The following is a 2,075-nucleotide window of genomic DNA, read 5'->3' on the forward strand; positions in this document are numbered from 1 at the left end:
TATATATATATATACCTTTGTGTCATATATATATATATATCTATATATATGTATGACAACGTTAACAAATGTGTGATGAAAGAGAAATGAAACGGAAAAAATCTGACACTATCAAGTGAATTTCTGTGCTCAAAGTTATCCTGATTAAATAAGGCGAACACAAAACATGGATGTGTACTTTAGCTTACAAAAGAAAAACGTTAAAAAACACTCCGGTCCTTGTGAGTAGAAATTACTTAACACCACAAGCGTGAACTAAATTCTATCGGTCTATCTTCTAGTTTATTATTTATTTATCGTTAACCCTTGATATTTAGATAAATGAATTAACAACAAAGTCGTTATCATAACTTATTTATCTGTACGAATACATTATTAAGAGTGAACCAGGAGCAGGATTTTATGGTAACAACTTCGACACGGTCAGTTGTCTGAAAGAAGACTGCTCTTTACTCTTTTACTCTTTTACTTGTTTCAGTCATTTGACTGTGGCCATGCTGGAGCACCGCCTTTATAGTCGAGCAAATCGGCCCCAGAGCTTATTCTTTGTAAGCCTAGTACTTATTCTATCGTCTCTTTGGCCGAACCGCTACGTTACGGGGACGTAAACACACCAGCATCGGTTGTCAAGTGATGTTGGGGGGACAAACACAGATACACAAACTTATACACGCACATACATATACATATATCCGACGGATTTCTTTCAGTTTCCGTCTGCCAAATCCACTCACAAGACTTTGGTCAGCCCGAGGCTATAGTAGAAGACACTTGCCCAAGGTGCCACGCAGTGGGACTCAACCCGGAACCATGTGGTTCGCAAGCAAGCTACTTACCACACAGCCATTCTTACACCTATTGTTCTTTTTTTTTTTTTTTTTTTTTTTTTTTTAGTTTTTTTCATAAATGTTCAAGGGACGATCATCAATATTAGAATCAAATGGAAAACCATTTTGAGCACAAATTTTCCCAGAAACCAAACATGACAATTCTCTTAAAGAGACAAAAGTATTAATGCTATTTTGCAATAATTTTATAGACATGACAAATGTAAATCTTGCAAAATCTACAACTGACAAAAAAGTGCCAAATTAAAACGACAAAGTGTTATCTATTTTAAATGATTTAATTTTAACTGACAGCGATTTTTTATTAAGAAGCAGTGTGTTATACGTGTGACATTAATCTCCTGTTACGGAAAGGGAGCGAACTGGCAGAAGCGTTAGCACGCCGGGCGAAGTGCTTAGCAGTATTTCGTCTGTCTTTACGTTCTGAGTTCAAATTCCACCGAGGTCGACTATGTCTTTCATCCTTTCGGGGTCGATAAATTAAGTACCAGTTGTGTACTGGTGTCGAGCTAATCGACTGGGTCCCCCCCTCCCCAAAAATTTCGGGTCTTGTGCTTAGAGTAGAAAAGAATCTTTTATTGTGGAGATGCAATGGCCCAGTGGTTAGGGCAGCGGACTCGCGGTCGTGGGGTCGTGGTTTCGATTCCAACACCGGGTGTTGTGAGTGTTTATTGACCGAAAACACTTAAAGTTCCACGAGGCTCCTGCAGAGGATGGTGGCGAACCCTGCTGTACTCTTTTACCACAACTTTCTCTCACTCTTACTTCCTGTTTCTGTTGTGCTTGTAATTCAAAGGGTCAGCCTTGTCACACTCTGTGTCACGCTGAATTTCCCCGAGAACTACGTTAAGGGTACACGTGTCTGTGGAGTGCTCAGCCACTCGCACGTTAATTTCAAAAGCAAGCTGTTTCGTTGATCGGATCTACTGGAACCCTCGTCGTCGTAACCGACGGAGTGCCACGAATCTTTTATTGACTTATTAATATATCACAGCACGCTCCCAAGGATTTCTTTTATGCTGTACGTGTGGGTGTGCGTGGCTGTGAGGTAAGAAGTTTGCTTTCCAGCCACATGGTCGCGGGTTCAGTCTCACTGCATGGAAACTTGAACAAATTTATTCTACTATACCCTCAGATCGACCAAAACCTTGTGAGTGGATATGGGACGGAAACTGAAAGAAGCCAGTCGTGTGTGTATGTGTTTGTAGGTATGTATGTATATATGTA

The sequence above is a fragment of the Octopus bimaculoides genome, chromosome 4 (assembly GCF_001194135.2).
Source record: "Octopus bimaculoides isolate UCB-OBI-ISO-001 chromosome 4, ASM119413v2, whole genome shotgun sequence".
Taxonomy (NCBI): Eukaryota; Metazoa; Mollusca; class Cephalopoda; order Octopoda; family Octopodidae; genus Octopus; species Octopus bimaculoides.